The following is a 21,269-nucleotide window of genomic DNA, read 5'->3' on the forward strand; positions in this document are numbered from 1 at the left end:
TTTATCTTGCAATGGGAAGAGGTGCTTTGTGATGGGTTTGATCTTACGGTGCTTGATCCCAGTGACAGAAGGGGAACCGACACGTATGTATCGTTGCTATTAAGGATAACAGGATGGGGTCTATTTCTACATAAATAGATATTGTCTACATCATGTCATCGTTCTTATTGCATTACTCCATTTCTCCATGAACTTAATACACTAGATGCATGCTGGATAGCGGTCGATGTGTGGAGTAATAGTAGTAGATGTAGGCAGGAGTCGGTTTACTAATCTTGGATGTGATGCCTATATATTGATCATTGCCTTGGATATCATCATAATTATTCGATCTTCTATCAATTTCCCAACAGTAATTTGTTTACCCTCCGCATGCTATTTTCTCGAGAGAAGCCACTAGTGAAATCTACGTCCCCCCGGGTCCATTCTTTATCATATTTGCTTTGAGATCTATTTTTATTCGCTTTTATTTTTAGATCTATTATTCCAAAAACCCAAAAATACCTTGTTGGACTTTTTTGTTACTTATTTTATTTTGCGTTTTATCGAGAGCTATCTATCCAATCTACCACAAATTTATCTATCCTTTTATCGTGGAGGGATTGACAACCCCTCTTACGCGTCGGGTTGCAAGTATTTGTTCTTTGTGTGCAAGTACCGTTTACATAGTGTTTCTTGGTTCTCCTACTGGATTGATCCCTTGGTTTCATAACTGAGGGAAATACCTACATGTGCTACATCATCCCGTCCTCTTTGGGGAAATACCGACGTAGTTCAAGCAACATCAGTTTTCTGAATTATTTTTGTTGTTATTTTGTAGCTATTCTTCACCATTGTCCAGCACGGACATTGGGCAGTTGTGGTTGCAAATTGATGCAAAAACAATTCAATGTTTTTGACTCCAGGAGTTATGACCCTGACTACGTCAGCGTCCTTGAGCAGCCATGTTGCAATCTAGTATGGGCGCTACACCCCTTCCATCTATTTTTATCGTTTTCATTCTTATATCAAGTTGATGTTGCGGTACCAATCAAAGAATATACCACCATGCCATAATTTTATATATTTATTTTTGGATAACAAATGTGCAGATAACAAACTTCAAAACTTCGGTCAGAGAATGAAACACATGGAAGCTTGACCTTGACACATTTGATTGTTTCAGCCAAAATGGGTACCCGCTGTAACGCCCAGAGACCGATGTGCCAGGTGTCTTCCAGTTATTCGCTGTTGTTATCATGTCATTTGCTTGCGTGTTGCATCTTATCATGTCATCATGTGCATTGCATCATCATGTTTAAAAACTTGCATCTGTCCCGGCCTCCTCATTCCGTCCGTTGTCCGTTCTGAGCCCAACCACACTTGCATGCGCCCGCGGCACCTCCGAAATATTATTTTATATGTGGCCGGAAAATGTTCTCGGATTGGGTTGAAAGTTGGCGTGCGGTCTTATTATAGTGTAGATAGACCGCCTGTCAAGTTTCATCGCATTCGGAGATCGTTTGATGCCCCAACGGATAACTATAGCGGCAATATAGCCGGGCACACGTCGGACATTTTCGGTCTCCGGAAACAGTTGCCGGGCTGCACTCCTCTCCTCCCGTCTCAGCCCAACCCGCTCTCCACAGTCCACCTAGGCCCATGCCTACCCCTCTTTGCGCAGTGCACCGGACCTCCTCGCGTGCGCGTCCGAAAGCTGTCCCGGACCCGACCCGGACAGTCGTCACCGTTGGATCCGGGTCATCCCCAAACATCTACAAAACATCTCCGTTTTGTTAATTGGACTCCCTAGCTATTTTATCCGCGATCGTCCGATTGCGATCGTAGGGTTGAGATAGCCCCTAACCTAACCCGTGGTGTATATATTCGTCCACCCCTAGTCCTTTTTGGTCAAACCCTAGAAATTAGGAGGTTTGTCCCTTCACTCGCCGCCGCACTCTCCACCTAATCCCCTCTCGGGATCTTCCCAGATCTGATCCAGCCAACCACGCGCAGCCAACCCACCTTCCCCGTTTTCAGATCCATCATCCATCCCTTCGATCCATCTTCAGTCAACGAGCGCCAACGCTCAAATCCCGCAGGAGCCCGATGCCCTCTGCGCCTCGATCCATCCTCACCTGCAAGATCAGCTCCGTCCTCTCCATTCCCGCCACAGATGAGCATCACACAGCTCTTTTCCTTCTCTTGTCGTCCTCGTCTCTAAACTCTCTCTCATCTCTCTCTCTTATCTTCACCAGGAGATCGCCACCAATCAAAGATGCAGCACCGTCCCGAGCTCCGTCCGTGACGCCAAGTCCCTGCCGCCCAGGACCTCCTCCTCACCGCCCGTCGTCTTCGTTCAAGCCCACCGCCACTGTCGCCTCAAGTCCCTGCCGCCGGCGCGGCGAAGTCCTGATGATGCCGCAGCTCTGCCCCTGTCGAACCATGGACAAACACACCCACCCCGCGTGGACTCGAGCCACGCCACCCGAGGCCTACTGCTCGAGTTGGCCCATCTCCAGCGACCGCGCTGCCTGCGTCTTCGCCAAGGACTGTCGCCGCCGTGCCTACATCGCCTGAGTTCTTCCACGCCGGCCTGCTACCTCGCCTCACCTCGCGCCGCCCGGGTTCTGCGTCCCCTGCCGGACCTCCCCTGCTTCGCCTTGGTCCGTCGTCGCTGCCCATCGCGCCACCCTTTTCCAGGCCCTAGCAGCCGCCGGCGACCTCTGCTCGCTCTGCATCGAGCAGAGGAGCTCGCGCGACTCCCTCCAGCTCGCCTCCTCTTTGACCCGATCTGGCGCCAGCGTGGTCAAACGCCCCAGGCCCAGCTCGCCCTCCATCTCCTAGTGCCAGCTCCCACCTCCACCGACTAGGCCTCAGCCCGTGGTGAGCAGCCCAACTCCTTCAAATTCGGCCCATTAGTTTTTTTTCCTTTGCCCTACAATTTGCTAATTATCTAGGGAAAACCAGTTTTGCAGAAAACCCCTTCATGATCATGCATATAATAACTCTCCAACCATGCATCATATGTAAAAACTTTATATATGAAACTTGCTTAGATTTTCATCTAGTTTAATAATATGAAACTTTCATATATGTTTAAAATGATGTTTGTTTTAATTTGCCTAAATAACTTGCTAAAACGGTTTTACTCATAACTAAATAACCGTAACTCGGAATCTAATAAACTTTATATGTAAATGGGGTGGGAAAATGCCTAGATTATCATGATGGCTTTATTTTGCATATTTAACAACTCTAAAATTATGTTTAGGGCAGAACATTACCAAATCTATAATATGCTCATGAGGAGTTTCCGGAATTGTTGTTCGTTGTTTCCGGCTTCATTTAAACTTGACTAGATAGGTAGTTTTCATTTGCTTCACCCTCTTGCCATGCTAACAACATTTAATATTGTTGGGTACATAAACGAGATCGAACTAAATAATGTGTTGTGGTGTTTTGTCAATATGCAACTCGTTGCATATTGAGCTCCACTTAATTTGTAGTGTTGTTTGTTGCACTTTGCCATGCCATGACATGTATCATTAAACCAGACATGCATCATACTTGTTTGCGCAGCGTGCCATGCTTATGTGGTGGTTGTTTACTATGTTGTTTGCTTCCTTTTCCGGTGTACTTCTTCTCGGTAATCCGGTAACGTCGCGTTTGTGAGGACCCGTTCGACTACGTCCGTTTGTCTTCCTCATGGACTCGTTCTTCTTCCTTGCGGGTCTTCAGGCAAGATGACTGTCGGTGTCAAAACCGGCGGATCTCGGGTAGGGTTTCCCGAACTGTGCGTCTAGGCAGATGGTAACAGGAGACAAGGGACACAATGTTTTACCCAGGTTCGGGCCCTCTTGATGGAGGTAAAACCCTACGTCCTGCTCAATTAATATTGATGATATGGGTAGTACAAGAGTAGATCTACCACGAGATCGAGGAGGCTAAACCCTAGAAGCTAGCCTATGGTATGATTGTTGTATATATTGTATATCTATCGACTAGCCTGGCCTCGGTTTATATAATGCACCGGAGGCCTAGGATAACAAGAGTCCTAGCCGAATACGCCGGTGGGGAGAAGTCCTTGTCTTGATCGCCAAGTCTTGTGGAATCTTCCTTGTATGTGGTAGCCGTCCGAACTGGCCCATGAGTATACGGCCACGGGGGTCCTCGGCCCAATCTAATAGATCGGGAGACGACGTGGTGAGTACCCCCTAGTCCAGGACACCGTCAGTAGCCCCCTGAACCGGTCTTCAAGTTAGGGACGCTCCTCGATTCTTCCGAACTGTTCTTCATCTTCGGTTGCCGGTCTTGAAAACTGGTTCAACAAATCTTCTTTATCTTCGATCTTGAGGATCGCCGAAATGCATTCGGCGAGTTTACACGTCGGGTATCCGAGGAGCCCCTTTAAGTTTCTGGCCTTTATCAATGCCTTGTTATTTTTATGCCACACCTCGGGTTTGAAGTTGTTCCCGGGCGGCAGCGTCCTCTTGCGTCCGAGCTCCAACGCCGGACTGCATTCGAGGTATCTTTTGCAGCCGAGCACCAACGCCGGACCGCTTCCCAGCTCTAACGCCGGAATGTATCCGAGCTCCAACGCCGGACTATGTATCCGAGCTCCAACGCCGGACTATATCCGAGGTGTCATATCACCTTGGTTCAAAAAAGTTTGAAGGAGTTTAGCCGAGCTTAATGCCGGAAATGCCCTCTATGGAGCCAGCCACTAGCACCCGAGCTTTATGCCGGACTGCTTCCGAGGTGGTGCACCACCCCGAATGTGGGCCAATTTTTGTGAATATTTTTTATTGGTGCAATTTATTCTCTGCCGAGATATATAGCCAGTAGCCCTCAAGGTGTGTATCAGTCTAAAACCCGAGATGCACCTGAAGGATGACGTAAGACTGCTGATCCTAGTAGCCGCTGAGACTCAGGTTGATTTGCAAAATCGGCCTAAGGATCAAGTCCAAACTCGGCAGAATACTTCGAGACACTAAAAGCGGTGTGCTCAGTCCTCGAGGCTCAGGTTGGGTGCGGCCGACCAACCTGAGGATCAAAATCTCCTCGGAAACTATATTGCACATAAAATTTTCTGCATTGGACAAGCAATGCAGTAGCCCCCGAGACACTAGTCGGGTGGCAACACCAGATCAGGGGATCGATGTGCCCCTTTAATATTTGTAAATAATAAGCCCGAAGCCCAGTAGCCCCCGAGCCTTAATGCGGGCACGGGTGGCCGAATTAAGGATCAATATCCATAGTAAAATCACAAATTATGTGTAATGACTCTATGTATCCAAGTACTTTACGTCATTAATGCTCGGATCCGCATTGTACAAAACTTTGTTTGACCGACCATCGGCTTCCACCTCCTCGGCCAGTAGCCGAGGAGTGTTTGTCCTACTTTATAAAGCCTTTATGAGGGCAAAGATTTACAACAAACAAGGCAATCTGGCCATACGGTTTTATAAACAAAGGTACGCAGAGAGTTATATCACTGTTTAACAGAAGAAATGTCTTCCAAAGAAAATAGTCCCGCTATCGGTTCCTTTCTTTGGGTTGTCATGCTAAGCATGATCATTAAACCTCAGCTCTAATGTAAGAGCAAAATATTGAGGATTTAGTTTGGGAGGCCAGTTAATAGCCCCCGGTAGTGTTCGGCGACAGTCGGGGTCAAGCCGTAAACACTTCGGCCAATGTTATGAACGGCCCATCATTTAACATAGTCATCGGATCGCTGACCAGTTTACGCTTATTGTGAAAGTCAGTTTTCGGCTTTCTCCACTGAGGTGCTTAACCATGTGAGCTGGAAGCACAATCGCAGTGGTTCTCCCTTTGCACGCCTAGCCGAACAAAACGGAACGTAGGAAGCAAGTGCAGGAGCCGGGCAACCCAACTATTGACCGAAGACACAATTCGAAACCGATGCATATCTAGCAATATCTGAGAATGTTTTTGCCGAATCCTAAAGGTGTCCGGCGTTGCACTGCGAGACTAATGCCGGAGAAGCGCAAATAGTTTTAAAAGTGCCAAAAAGCTTGGAAAACCAAGAAACGTCAGTAAAAACATGACATCCAAACAATATCAAGTGTTCGGTGCCAATCCGAAAGTTGGTCTGAGAAAAAAGAAGTGCTTCTGTCGTGCTTTAACATGATACATCCTATCTCAAGACTTCGAGCGGGTCAGCCTACGGCTTCAACCTCCTATCCCGAGGGCGGAGTACTTCTCATCAGGCCAGTTTAGCAAACTAAACTCTAGCGGCTTTGAGAGAGAAATTAGGCTCCCCGGCTAGTGACCGCACACTCGTGTCGAAAAAGGAGTGATAAATAATAATAAAACTTTGCAACGACTAAGAAGAAGAACACTTATTATAAAACGGCTCAAATAAACTTAAGAGCCCCCAAGTGACTTGGGTAGAGGAATGATTGCATGTACCGAAGTACTTATATCATATCTATGTTCAACCGAACTTTAAACGCATCTTAACCGACCATCAGCTTCTCCCTCTTCGGTCAAGGACCGGAAAGTGTTATGTACTCCATCGGTCGAGAATATCGACGGTGTTTCCAATAACCAGGCAATCAGGCCATAAGGCTGTAACAGACAAAGCGCGCTTAGGGAACTTATGCTATATTACCGTGAAGTGTAAGAAGCATCTTCGAAGAAAATAGTACCCCCACCGATACCCTTCTTCGGTGCTCATTGTTATTATGAGACTTGTGCAATAGATTTTTTGTACTCATGAGCTCCGTTGTGTGCCGACCATCATTGAAAACTATAAGAGCGCTAGCTTTCGGCTTCACCCAGTCTGAGGTCCGGCCCGGTTGACCCGATCATGACAATCGCAGAGGTGCTCCCTTTACTCCCTAGCCGAACAATCGGGAACGTAGGGGTAAACACAGGAGCGAGGCAACCCAGCTTGCAAATCGCTTAAGTCAATATGGTGCATATTGTGGCATAATACACGAACAAGGAACGAAGCCGTACAAGTATAATCATATGCAAGAGGAAAAGCTTCATAAATGAAGCCCCCAAGTGAATTGGGTCCTTGAATTTGTGTGTCACAAACAAAGTTTGGACAAGGAAATTTTTTACAAGCAACTTTTTTCCAAAAAAGTATAATGCTTGGTCGAACCGAACACAAGTTAGAAATTAAAGCTTTGAGCATGAAAGCGACTTAGCTGGTTAATGTGTTCGGTATTGATGACGCGGTCCGAGCTTGATGCGGGGCAAGGTTCCATCCCCCAAGATGGTCCTGAGGTGGCGGAGCGGAGAGCTCGACACGCCGAAGTGGTGACATAGCACGGTCAATGCAGACCGGCAGAGTGACGCCGAAGTCCCCGGATCATTTTCCTGTGCATAAAAAATAGTGCAAACCGGAGATAATAGTAATAATGATAATTAAAAAAATCGTTGCATAATAAATAATTTATGCAAAATGAGTAATATAAGAAATATGGCCTGGCGCCGAAGTGAATGTCGATGCAGGGCATCGGCGTGATGCAGTAAAGGCGTGGCAAAGCCTGAATTCACAGGTCGGTCCGAGCTCCGGATGCGGCGTTCGCCGGACTATGTACGGAAACTGATCGAACCACCACGCGACCTCGTTAATGCGGCCACCATTTGATAGCCCTCTGTACATATGATGGACAAACCAGAGTAATAATTCCTTGGGAAAAATGAACCCAAATAAAAAAAACTGGGATTAATAGCACCTGGTTTATTTGTTGTAGCAATCCGAAGGAAGGTGATTCCCAAAATTGGGACTCGCTCTGCACACCCATTGCCTGATGGGCGATAAAACGACGGCATGGCAATGTTGGTAAAGGTTGACTCGCCGAGGCAAAGCCCTCGGCCCAGCTAATGTGACGGAGCTGGTCGGCTAGTGACGCCGAAGTGTCCGGAGTAGGTTGATGAAGAGATGGCGAAGCCCTCGGTCCAGCCGAGATGTCGAAGCCTCGATGTCAGCTGATGAGTCGAAGTAGGTCGGCGTGATGGACACCAGCTTGAAGAAGCAATAGTGCGGCCCTGCCGATGCAGGTCGTAACGTGGTCGATGCAGGTCGTAACGTGGTCGATGCCGGCTTGATGAAGCGACCGTGCGGCGATGCCGGTATGCCCGCTCCATGTAATCCGTGGGGCGGCGATGTTGGTGATGATTTATCCTTCGCGATGCCGGACTCTTGTTCGGCTTGCCAAGATGATGATTCGAAGAAGTTGAGCTCGGCTCAACAAAGTGACGCTGTGTCTAGCATAGGTCGGTAGCCGTGGAGTGATATTGCCGGACTGGTTTGACACCAGTATGATGTTGAAGATCATGTTCAAAATATCTTAAAGTTAGTGGGATGTGTTCGGGAACAAAACACAATACCCCATACAAAACTTCCTTCAAAAGGGATGTCCGAAATCCCGTTCATAAAAAAGATGAACTCGGGTCGGATTCGTTTTCACGCAGAAAACAGATCCGAAAAGTGATGCACTAATTGGAAGGTTCCTGGAGTTTGGACGGTCGGATCGAGCTCAAATTTTGAGAGGTGGTAGATATAGGAATTCCGAAGCCGATCAATGGTTGGATCTTCCAAAGGACGTCCGAGCTAGAAGCTGGACACCACGCCCTAAACTCATCCAAATTCCCGTTCAGATTTGACAAGGCTCCGGTATATCGTGGATTGCCAGAGATTCCTTCATTGGAACTCGACAAAATTTTCCAGGGTTGTTATAGACTCAATTCCGCACAATTCCACCAAAGAGATCGTCAAAGCGATACTCGAGGAGATGGTGGCGGCAGATACGAATTCGATGTCCAAAAAAACAGCACGGTCGCTTGAGGGCAATGTTGACGTTGAGCCACCGAGCTCCATAGATGATTCCTCCGTGATCTTGATAGAGATCGGAGTTGATGTTTGATGAAGGCCCTCGTCCGAACATGGTGATCCGAACACGGGGCGCAATTCTTGGTCGAACCAAGGTGGCCAGTCGAGCTGGTGACGAAGATGCCGAAGTCGTAGTTGATGTGCAGGCGAGCCATCGATCCTTTTGTCGATCACGCAGCGGAACTCTCAATGAAAGCACCAATGTCAGTGTCAAAACCGGCGGATCTCGGGTAGGGGGTCCCGAACTGTGCGTCTAGGCGGATGGTAACAGGAGACAAGGGACACAATGTTTTACCCAGGTTCGGGCCCTCTTGATGGAGTTAAACCCTACGTCCTGCTCGATTAATATTGATGATACGGGTAGTACAAGAGTAGATCTACCACGAGATCAAGGAGGCTAAACACTAGAAGCTAGCCTATGGTATGATTGTTGTATATATTGTATATCTATCGACTAGCCTGGCCTCGGTTTATATAATGCACCGGAGGCCTAGGATAACAAGAGTCCTAGCCGAATACGCCGGTGGGGAGAAGTCCTTGTCTTGATCGCCAAGTCTTGTGGAATACTCCTTGTATGCGGTAGCCGTCCGAACTGGCCCATGAGTATACGGCCATGGGGGTCCTCGGCCCAATCTAATAGATCGGGAGACGACGTGGTGAGTACCCCCTAGTCCAGGACACCGTCAATGACCATACCCTCAAAATCACTTCTATCTTTGCTTGCTAGTTGCTCGCTCTTTTGCTATGCCTATGCTGCGATACCTACCACTTGCTTGTCATGCCTCCCATATTGTTGAACCAAGCCTCTAACCCACCTTGTCCTAGCAAACCGTTGTTTGGCTATGTTACCGCTTTGCTCAGCCCCTCTTACAGCGTCGTTAGTTGCAGGTGAAGATTGAAGTTTGTTCCTTGTGGGAACATGGAGATGTTGTTCCTTGTTGGAACATGTTTACTTGTTGGGATATCACAATATATCTTATTTAATTAATGCATCTATATACTTGGTAAAGGGTGGAAGGCTCGGCCTTATGCCTAGTGTTTTGTTCCACTCTTGACGCCCTAGTTTCCGTCATATCAGTGTTATGTTCCCGGATTTTACGTTCCTTACGCGGTTGGGTAATAATGGGAACCCCTTGACAGTTCGCCTTGAATAAAACTCCTCCAGCAATGCCCAACCTTGGTTTTACCATTTGCCTCACCACCACCTACTTTTCCCTTGGGAGTCGCTATCTCAAGGGTCATCTTTGTTTTAACCCCCCCCCCCGGGCTAGTGCTCCTCTGAGTGTTGGTCCGACCAAGCAGACTGCGGGGCCACCTCGGGGCAACTTGAGGTTTGGTTTTACTCGTAGGATGTCTCATTTGAGTGTGCCCTGAGAACGAGATATGTGCAGCTCCTATCGGGATTTGTCGCACATTCGGGCGGTGTTGTTGGACTTGTTTTACCATTGTCGAAATGTCTTGTAACCTGGATGCCGAGTCTGATCGAAATATCTTGGGAGAAGGAATATCCTTCATTGACCGTGAGAGCTTGTGATGGGCTAAGTTGGGACACCCCTGCAAGGATTTGAACTTTCGAAAGCCGTGCCCGCGGTTATGGGCAGATGGGAATTTGTTAACGTCCGATTGTAGAAAACCTAAAGTTGACCTTATTTAAAATGCATCAACCGCGTGTGTAACCGTGATGGTCTCTTCTCGGCGGGGTCCGGGAAGTGAACACGGTGTTGGAGTTATGCTTGACGTAGGTTGTTCTAGGATCACTTCTTGATCATAGTTGTTTGACCGTGCTTTTGCCTTCTCTTCTCGCTCTCTTTTGCGAATAGGTTAGCCACCATATATGCTAGTCGCTTGCTGCAGCTCCACCTCATACCTTTACCTTACCCATAAGCTTAAATAGTCTTGATCGCGAGGGTGTGAGATTGTTGAGTCCCCGTGACTCACAGATACTTCCAAAACCAGCTTGCAGGTGCCGATGAGTCCGTGCAGATGACGCAACCAAGCTCAAGGAGGAGCTCGATGAAGATCTTGTCCTTTGTGTTGTTCTATTTTAGTTGATCAGTAGTGGAGCCCAGTTGGGGTCGATCGGGGACCTTGTCGCATTTGGGGTTCTTCTTTTATTTTGGTTCCGTAGTCGGACCTTGATTGTATTTGGATGTTGTAATGCTTTATTCATGTAATTGTGTGAAGTGGCGATTGTAAGCCAACTATGTATCTTTTCCCCTATTGTATTACATGGGTTGTGTGAAGATTACCTCACTTGCGACATTGCTTTCAATGCGGTTATGCCTCTAAGTCGTGCTTCGACACGTGGGAGATATAGCCGCATCGAGGGCATTACAAGTTGGTATCAGAGCCATCCCCGACCTTAGGAGCCCCCACTGCTTGATCGAATTAGTGGACGAGTTGAGTCTAGAAAAAATGTTTTGAGTCATTTAGGAATTATATATCAGAGAGTTTAGGAATTCTTTTTACTCCCCAGTCCCTTCATCGCTCTGGTAAGGCATCCTGACATAGAGTTTTGACTCTTCTCTTCTCCAATTTCACTAAAAAAATTCAGGATCACACGGATATCTTGGAATCGTTCCGATCGATTTGTGACGAGAACATTGTTCTTGGTGCCTCCTGTCATTTAGGGGTTGTGGCAGTGTCCCGGGGAGTTGAGCTCCGAGGTGTTGTCGTCACAATTTTATCGTTGCAGTTCTGGAATACCTGAGTTTAGTTTCGCCGACATCGAAAATCTCTTTTATGCAGTTGTTGGTGAGATAACCTCGACGCCACCCAGTACTGGGGCGGGAGTTCGGGAGTATTGCCATAACTTGTATAACGGATGCTTTTCGAAGGTTGAGGTAGACGATTTCCGAAGGTTTCTTGGTTATGTGTTGAAGGATGGATGCAGCTGGATGTAGGATTTGCTAGTTTTGGGTGAGATATTATGCTTCCCCTGTATCCCCAACACCTGATTGCATAACCAGAAAGGTTCGGGAGTTTATAAGTGGGAATTCAAGTAGCTCTTAGGATTTCTTTCCGACGGATGTATGATATGAAATTGGGGTTCGACGTCTAGTGGTCCGCCTATTCACGATCGGTTTTACAGTGGTCTCGTTGTGTCTTAAAGAGTCCTTGGCTATGCCGACTCGGGGACGCTTCGTATGTCATGTGCACTGCCTTGTACATGATGGTGTTGTACGATCGAGCCCGTGTAGGCCCCACCATGAAAACTTCGGATGAAATCTCTATCATATGTTTGTTCCGGCTTATTCTGCAAGCCAGTTCTTAATTTGCTTTTGAGTTGTGGTATTCGAGTTGCTTCAATGCCAAGTGTTGATTCCATACCTTTCCTAAGCGGTGTTCTCATACCCCGATGTGAACATTAATCCTTTTTGATCATCGAGATTGTCATGTCAATCCTTTTCAACCAGTGTGCTTCTCTTCAAGTGGATCCGATCATTTCAACATTCGCAAGATCAATTATCAGTTTTTCTCAACGGTGTTTTTCCCCCCCCCCCCCCCCCTTTTTTTTTTTGAAGGATTCAGATTTCTTAATCACTATCCATTTTATTGATGAGAAGTCTCCCCATTCTTTTCCGCCAATGTTCTTATCCGGTGGTTCTCTAGAAGATGCTCTACTAGTTCGCCATTCTTCATTCTTTTCTTCTCCGGTGGATTCAAGTCAAGTTTTGTTGATCATACCTTTTTCCTCGTTTCAATGCTTTCTCATGCCGGTGCACCTCTTTATCATTCCAACTCTCACTATTCAATTATTCCGGAGTGCTGAAGATATCTCGAAGATTTGTGTTTCCACTTTGCATTCGTTCAAGATCTTTCGAGGTTGTTATCTTATTCAAGTCTTTTAATTCAACCGGTGCAACGTCTCTTTCAAATCATTCTACGGTGTTTCTTTTGAGTGGGCCCTAACCCACGGGTCTTTTCTCAGGATCTTACCCGACTCTTCTAATTTTCCCGGAGTTATCCTCAATTTTTCTCAAAGTTTGACGTAAGAATGAATTATCATCAGTCAAATGCCTTCTCCAAGATATTGCACATTCTTTTCGTCATTGGTTCAACCTCTCTAATTTTCATTCCGGAGTGCCTCAACAATTCATGATGGTGTTTCTCATCGTAATTCTCGGATTTTGAAGACTGAAGAAGAGTTTTTTCCCTCCATATCTTATCTGTTCTCTCAGAGATGCGTGGTTCTAGCTTATTGCCATTCTCTCATAATTGTTTTCAATTGTGAAAATTCTTTCCACCTATCCGGAGCAATTCAGGAGTCTTTTCAGTTTGATTCTCCGAAGGCCATCAATTCAGGTTTATTCATTCTCAGCTTTCAGCTATCATTCTCCAATTTTACCGGTGCTTCGTTCAAGTGATCTTTAATCGGCTCGTGATCTCTTTGTTCTCATGTATCTAAATCCTCTCAAGCATCTTCATTCATTTCATAATTCTTCCCGGTGATTCATCCCTTTACATCATTCATTTCCAATTCTTACGGTGGTTCGTTCAAGAGTTCATCTTCCTTCATTTATCATATCAATTTATTCGTTGTTTTCAATCCTACCGGTGGTTCGTTGAAGACCTTTTCCAAGTTGACTCTATATCTATCTTTATTCTTTCTACAAGAATAAGTAGTATGCCAAAGCCATCGATTGTCATCAAGTTAATTGGTGAAGGATAAAGCATAATGTAATTCTTATTCTTGTTTCATCAAGTATATTCAATTCCTTTTTCTAGAGTGGTTCATCATATCATATTCTCAGTTCGAGATGCTTTATCTTTTCTTTCCCGGAGTTCCAAGCTCTCATCATCACGGAGATCCATCTAAATCATTACAAGGTTTCACCTTGTGTTTTCGACCTCTCTTTCCTTCCATTTGATCATTTCTTTTGTTAACGGAGTTCTTCATGGAGGTTCTACAGGATGGTTCATCAAGGATTTAATTCCTTCTCGAAGCGTTCATCAAGATTCTTTTCTAAGGAGCTCAAGCATTCTTCATCTTGTAATCCGGAGTGCAATTCTTTCAACCGTATCATTCGAGGTGGCATTATGTCATTCTTGATAATTTGAGTTCATGTTTCATGATTCACATGTTATTAAGAATGAGGTTTTTTAAATCCATCAACCAACTAGTTGGAGCTATCTTGTGTTATATTTCACCTAAATCTTTCCCTGAGGATTTTGCTATTAATGGTGATAATATATGATCCAAGTTCTTCATCTATCCTCCCGGTGAAATAATTCTCTCGTCTCATCGGTCATACCAATCCAATTCTTTTCCCGTGAGTGGCAGCTTGTCACCTCATAATTTGACATGTATTCCATAAGACCATATCAAGCTTATTCTTTTCATTGTTGGTTTTCCAACAACTCCGTTCGACCCTTCTCCCAAGGATGCCTTCTCAAGCTCTTTTTGGCAGAAGTTGGCATTTTCTCCTCATTTCTCCTATTTCAATTATCTATCTTCTATTCCTTCTCGCCTTGTCGGGACCATGTTTTGATCGTGCTTATCCTTTTAACCAGAGTATTGTGTCCCTTTGCTCAAGCTCTTTCTTTTTATCAAGTTTTTCATCTCTTTTAAACCGGAGTGCTATCCGAGATCTTTCTTACCCCTTGTTCCATTCATTCAATAGTTACGGCGGCAGTGTTTTGTGTTTTCATCAAGTATCTTCTCATCTTATCAAGTTCTTATTCAATTCCATTTCCTTTCAATCAGAATGCTGCCCAAAGTTGTTCTTTCTTTTCCTCTTTCATAACGGAGTGTCTTCAACTTCGTTCATCTCCGTTTATTCTATTCTCGGAAATGGCTTAACCTTTCAAGGCTCTTTGGTTTCACTCGTTTGTCAAAGAAGCAACTTAGTTTTACCTCTTCTCTTTCTCTTCTATTTTCCCTCCGGTGCCATTCTAGATCTCGGGACGAGATCCTCTCGTAGTGGTGGAGTGTTGTAACGCCCAGAGACCGATGTGCCAGGTGTCTTCCAGTTATTTGCTGTTGTTGCCATGTCATTTGCTTGCGTGTTGCATCTTATCATGTCATCATGTGCATTGCATCATCATGTTTAAAAACTTGCATCTGTCCCGGCCTCCTCGTTCCGTCCGTTGTCCGTTCTGAGCCCAACCACACTTGCACGCGCCCGCGGCACCTCCGAAATATTATTTTATATGTGGCCGGAAAATGTTCTCGGATTGGGTTGAAAGTTGGCGTGCGGTCTTATTATAGTGTAGATAGACCGCCTGTCAAGTTTCATCGCATTCGGAGATCGTTTGATGCCCCAACGGATAACTATAGAGGCAATATAGCCGGGCACATGTCGGACATTTTCGGTCTCCGGAAACAGTTGCCGGGCTGCACTCCTCTCCTCTCATCTCAGCCCAACCCGCTCTCCATAGTCCACCTAGGCCCATGCCTACCCCTCTTTGTGCAGTGCACCGGACCTCATCGCGCGCGCGTCCGAAAGCTGTCCCGGACCCGACCCGGACAGTCGTCACCGTTGGATCCGGATCATCCCCAAACATCTACAAAACATCTCCATTTTGTTAATTGGACTCCCTAGCTATTTTATCTGCGATCGTCCGATTGCGATTGTAGGGTCGAGATAGCCCCTAACCTAACCCGTGGTGTATATATTCGTCCACCCCTAGTCCTTTTTGGTCAAACCCTAGAAATTAGGAGGTTTGTCCCTTCACCCGCCGCCGCACTCTCCACCTAATCCCCTCTCGGGATCTTCCCAGATCTGATCCAGCCAACCACGCGCAGCCAACCCCCTTCCCCGTTTTCAGATCCATCATCCATCCCTTTGATCCATCTTCAGTCAACGAGCGCCAACGCTCAAATCCTGCAGGAGCCCGATGCCCTCTGCGCCTCGATCCATCCTCACCTGCAAGATCAGCTCCGTCCTCTCCATTCCCGCCACAGATGAGCATCACACAGCTCTTTTCCTTCTCTTGTCGTCCCCGTCTCTCAACTCTCTCTCATCTCTCTCTCTTATCTTCACCAGGAGATCGCCACCAATCGAAGATGCAGCACCGTCCCGAGCTCCGTCCGTGACGCCAAGTCCCTGCCGCCCAGGACCTCCTCCTCGCCGCCCGTCGTCTTCGTTCAAGCCCACCGCCGCTGTCGCCTCAAGTCCCTGCCGCCGACGCGGCGAAGTCCTGATGATGCCGCAGCTCTGCCCCTGTCGAACCATGGACAAACACACCCACCCCGCGTGGACTCGAGCCACGCCACCCGAGGCCTGCTGCTCGAGTTGGCCCATCTCCAGCGACCGCGCTGCCTACGTCTTCGCGAAGGACTGTCGCCGCCGCGCCTACATCGCCTGAGTTCTTCCACGCCGGCCTGCTACCTCGCCTCACCTCGCGCCACCCGGGTTCTGCGTCCCCTGCCGGACCTCCCCTGCTTCGCCTTGGTCCGTCATTGTTGCCCATCGCACCACCCTTTGCCAGGCCCTAGCAGCCGCCAGCGACCTCTGCTCGCTCTGCATCGAGCAGAGGAGCTCGCGCGACTCCCTCCAGCTCGCCTCCTCTTTGACCCGATCCGGCGCCAGCGTGGTCAAACGCCCCAGGCCCAGCTCGCCCTCCATCTCCTAGCGCCAGCTCCCACCTCCACCGACTAGGCCTCAGCCCGTGGTGAGCAGCCCAACTCCTTCAGATTCGACCCATTAGTTTTTTTCCTTTGCCCTGCAATTTGCTAATTATCCAGGGAAAACCAGTTTTGCAGAAAACCCCTTCATGATCATGCATATAATAACTCTCCAACCATGCATCATATGTAAAAACTTTATATATGAAACTTGCTTAGATTTTCATCTAGTTTAATAATATGCAACTTTCATATATGTTTAAAATGATGTTTGTTTTAATTTGCCTAAATAACTTGCTAAAATGGTTTTACTCATAACTAAATAACCGTAACTCGGAATCTAATAAACTTTATATGTAAATGGGGTGGAAAAATGCCTAGATTATTATGATGGATTTATTTTGCATGTTTAACAACTCTAAAATTATGTTTAGGGCAGAATAGTACCAAATCTATAATATGCTCATGAGGAGTTTCCGGAATTGTTGTTCGTTGTTTCCGGCTTCATTTAAACTTGACTAGATAGGTAGTTTTCATTTGCTTCACCCTCTTGCCATGCTAACAACATTTAATATTGTTGGGTACATAAACGAGATCGAACTAAATAACGTGTTGTGGTTTTTTGTCAATATGCAACTCGTTGCATATTGAGCTCCACTTAATTTGTAGTGTTGTTTGTTGCACTTTGCCATGCCATGACATGTATCATTAAACCAGACATGCATCATACTTGTTTGCGCAGCGTGCCATGCTTATGTGGTGGTTGTTTACTATGTTGTTTGCTTCCTTTTCCGGTGTACTTCTTCTCGGTAATCCGGTAACGTCGCGTTTGTGAGGACCCGTTTGACTATGTCCGTTTGTCTTCCTCATGGACTCGTTCTTCTTCCTTGCGGGTCTTCAGGCAAGATGACCATACCCTCGAAATCACTTCTATCTTTGCTTGCTAGTTGCTCGCTCTTTTGCTATGCCTATGTTGCGATACCTACCACTTGCTTGTCATGCCTCTCATATTGTTGAACCAAGCCTCTAACCCACCTTGTCCTAGCAAACCGTTGTTTGGCTATGTTACCGCTTTGCTCAGCCCCTCTTACAGCATTGTTAGTTTCAGGTGAAGATTGAAGTTTGTTCCTTGTGGGAACATGGAGATGTTGTTCCTTGTTGGAACATGTTTACTTGTTGGGATATCACAATATATCTTATTTAATTAATGCATCTATATACTTGGTAAGGGGTGGAAGGCTCGGCCTTATGCCTGGTGTTTTGTTCCACTCTTGCCGCCCTAGTTTCCGTCATATCGGTGTTATGTTCCCGGATTTTACGTTCCTTACGCGGTTGGGTAATAATGGGAACCCCTTGACAGTTCGCCTTGAATAAAACTCCTCCAGCAATGCCCAACCTTGGTTTTACCATTTGCCTCACCACCACCTACTTTTCCCTTGGGAGTCGCTCTCTCAAGGGTCATCTTTGTTTTAACCCCCCCGGGCCAGTGCTCCTCTGAGTGTTGGTCCAACCGAGCAGACTGTGGGGCCACCTCGGGGCAACTTGAGGTTTGGTTTTACTCGTAGGATGTCTCATCTGAGTGTGCCCTGAGAACGAGATATGTGCAGCTCCTATCGGGATTTGTCGGCACATTCGGGCGGTGTTGCTGGACTTGTTTTACCATTGTCGAAATGTCTTGTAACCTGGACGCCGAGTCTGATCGGAATATCTTGGGAGAAGGAATATCCTTCGTTGACCGTGAGAGCTTGTGATGGGCTAAGTTGGGACACCCCTGCAGGGATTTGAACTTTCGAAAGCCGTGCCCGCGGTTATGGGCAGATGGGAATTTGTTAATGTCCGGTTGTAGAAAACCTGAAGTTGACCTTATTTAAAATGCATCAACCGCGTGTGTAACCGTGATGGTCTCTTCTCGGTGGGGTTCGGGAAGTGAACACGGTGTTGGAGTTATGCTTGACGTAGGTTGTTCTAGGATCACTTCTTGATCATAGTTGTTCGACCATGCTTTTGCCTTCTCTTCTCGCTCTCTTTTGCAAATAGGTTAGCCACCATATATGCTAGTCACTTGCTGCAGCTCCACCTCATACCTTTACCTTACCCATAAGCTTAAATAGTCTTGATCACGAGGGTGTGAGATTGCTAAGTCCCCGTGACTCACAGATACTTCCAAAACCAGCTTGCAGGTGCCGATGAGTCCGTGCAGATGACGCAACCAAGCTCAAGAAGGAGCTCGATGAAGATCTTGTCCTTTGTGTTGTTCTGTTTTAGTTGATCCGTAGTGGAGCCCAGTTGGGGTCGATCGGGGACCTTGTCGCATTTGGGGTTCTTCTTTTATTTTGGTTCCGCAGTCGGACCTTGATTGTATTTGGATGTTGTAATGCTTTATTCATGTAATTGTGTGAAGTGGCGATTGTAAGCCAACTATGTATCTTTTTCCCCTATTGTATTACATGGGTTGTGTGAAGATTACCTCACTTGCGACATTGCTTTCAATGCGGTTATGCCTCTAAGTCGTGCTTCGACACATGGGAGATATAGCCGCATCGAGGGCGTTACACCCGCAACAGTCAACAATGTATTATTCTCTTTTCATTTTCTCCTTTTTCATGTGCTCATCCACAACTTTCTATATTTATTTCAGGAAATAGTTTGATCTTTGTGCCTATCCTTTTGGCAAATTTGATTGTGGGTTGTTTTCTATTCTACACATGGAGAATCTAACTACTAGGGGGACAAAGCCATTCAGCACAGTATGACCATTTTCTATGCAACACAATTAGCTAAATAACATTCTATCCCTCAACACTAGTAGTAAACATACTATCTGCAACACTAGTATCGCTTTGCGAATATGACTCTTACCACCATTCCCCCTCCTAGTTACTAATCATGTTTGTATTCCTGCTTTTTGTATGCTCAAGACACGAGATCATTGCTCAATTTCCGAACATTCCTTGCGGCGAAGCTCTTCAAGCACCCCCAAAACACACTCAACTCATCCGAAGAGTTCTAGGCCCTATTTAAAAGCTCGTAGAAGATGTCAATTGGAACAAGATCTTGCGAGTTTAGTTTTTAGGATTTTATGGGTCCATGTGCGTGCTACATCTTCTTTATAACTGAAACAGCCAAGTTGCTATTACCTAGTAGTCTTTTGGAACTCAAGCTAGAGCATGTGTCATCATGGGGCATGTCCCTTTTTCTCTCTCTTTTCTTGAAATCCTGGAGCATCATCCATGCTGAGCTGACAATGTAAAGTAGGGATGGATGCAGAGATGGTAATGAAATAGCCACATTTTTGGCAGTTTATATCTTTGCTTTACTGGTATACATTTTTTGTCAATAGTGAAACCTACCATAACCACACATGCCTTGCAACATGATATATATTTTTTATGTGCACTCAGGAAACATGTTGTTGCAAAAATGCACACCAAAACCATCATGTATCTACATAACCATCATTCCTCTATGCAATAACTTTTTAGAGCATTGGAAACATGATGTCGCAACAAGAAACACACGGTACATTGATCATACTGTTGGGGAACGTAGCATGCAATTTAAAAAAATTCCTACGCTCACGCAATATCTATCTAGGAGATACATAGCAACGAGAGGGGGAGAGCATCTTCATACCCTTGAAGATCGCAAAGCGGAAGCATTTATCAACGCGGTTGATGTAGTCGTACACCTTCACGATCCGTCCCGATCAAGTACCGAATGTGCGGCACCTCCGCATTCAGCACACATTCAGCTCGATGACGTCCTCGCCTTCTTGATCCAGCAAGACGAGCAAAGTAGTAGATGAGTTCCGGCAGCACGTCCGCGTGGTGACGGTGTTGGTGAAGAACAATCTCCGCAGGGCTTCGCCAAGCACAACGGAAACTATGACGGAGGATAAACTAGAGGGGACGGGGTTGCCGGCACACGGCTTGGTGATTCTTGATGTGTCTTTGGTGCTAGCCCTGCCCCTCTATTTATATGTTGAGCCTAGGGGTCGAAACTTGGAGTAAAAGCCTCCACAAAGTCGGTTTCACCCGAAAGGCAAGAGTCCTTCTCGGACTCCAGGGCCAGACGCCAGGGACCTTGGCGTCTGGCCCCTAGACTCCGCAAAACTTCCTTTTGCACTTTCCAAAAACCTTGTGGGCTTTCCCCTTTGGCCCAAATAAAGTGTTCTTGTACCCAACCATTTCGGGAAACATCCGGAACCCCTTCCGATGAACTCTGAAACCCTTCCAGAGACCAAACACTATTATCCTATATATCAATATTTACCTCCGGACCATTCCAGAGCTCCTCGTCATGTCCATGATCACATCCGAGATTCCGAACAACATTCGGTTACCAACATACATAACTCATATAGTACTATATCGTCAGCGAACGTTTAAGCGTGCGGACCCTACGGGTTCGAGAACTATGTAGACATGGTCGAGACACTTCTCCGGTCAATAACCAATAGCAGAACCTAGATGCCCATATTGGATCCTACATATTCTACGAAGATCTTTATCGGTCGAACCTTTATGACAACATACGTAATTCCCTTTGTCCATCGGTATGTTACTTGCCCGAGATTCGATCGTCGGCATCTTCATACCTAGTCCAATCTCGTTATTGGCAAGTATCTTTACTCGTTCCGTAATACATCATCTCGCAACTAACTCATTAGTCACTTTGCTTGCAAGGCTTATAGTGATGTGCATTACCGAGAGGGCCTAGAGATACCTCTCCGATACTCGGAGTGACAAATCCTAATCTTGATCTATGCCAACCCAACAAACACCTTCGAAGACACCTGTGGAGCATCTTTATAATCACCCAGTTATGTTGTGACGTTTGATAGCACAC

The sequence above is a fragment of the Triticum urartu genome, chromosome 2 (assembly GCF_003073215.2).
Source record: "Triticum urartu cultivar G1812 chromosome 2, Tu2.1, whole genome shotgun sequence".
In the NCBI taxonomy this organism is placed as follows: Eukaryota; Viridiplantae; Streptophyta; class Magnoliopsida; order Poales; family Poaceae; genus Triticum; species Triticum urartu.